Here is a 323-nt window from a genome sequence, read left to right on the forward strand (position 1 = left end):
GAATTATTCAGCAGTGACATTAAATGTGATATTTCACATGTTGATGATAATATACTTACAACACAGTAAAGTGTGGGTGTACAGGAGAAGTTCCAGCAGTGAATGTGTTATTCACATTTGAAGTAGAAATTCAGCTGAAGAACTTGAATGTTTAGTAAAATCCGCTGTATTATTGTGTTTGTAAATCCAGGTGAGGAGTTTCATGGCGGCTCTGTCTGTGAATATGGTGACAGCCAACCTGTTACTGAGCGTCTTCTTTCTGTCAGGTGAGCTGTGTGTTCACTCTCTTTTATTTGACTTCAAAGCTTTAAACTGAAGGAAAT

The 323-nt window shown here is 37.5% G+C and overlaps 1 protein-coding gene across 1 annotated transcript in view; it reads right to left on the reverse strand.

Moving 5' to 3' along the window:
* The window catches only part of rps6ka3b (ribosomal protein S6 kinase A3b), a 50199-nt gene that overhangs the window by 4194 nt on the left and 45682 nt on the right, over positions 1-323 (reverse strand). The gene's annotated exons all lie outside the window — the stretch shown is intronic.

This window comes from Seriola lalandi, unplaced genomic scaffold (genome assembly GCF_002814215.2).
Source record: "Seriola lalandi dorsalis isolate HSWRI2012SDOR001 ecotype SW California unplaced genomic scaffold, Sedor1 jcf7180002054984, whole genome shotgun sequence".
Classification (NCBI taxonomy): domain Eukaryota; kingdom Metazoa; phylum Chordata; class Actinopteri; order Carangiformes; family Carangidae; genus Seriola; species Seriola lalandi.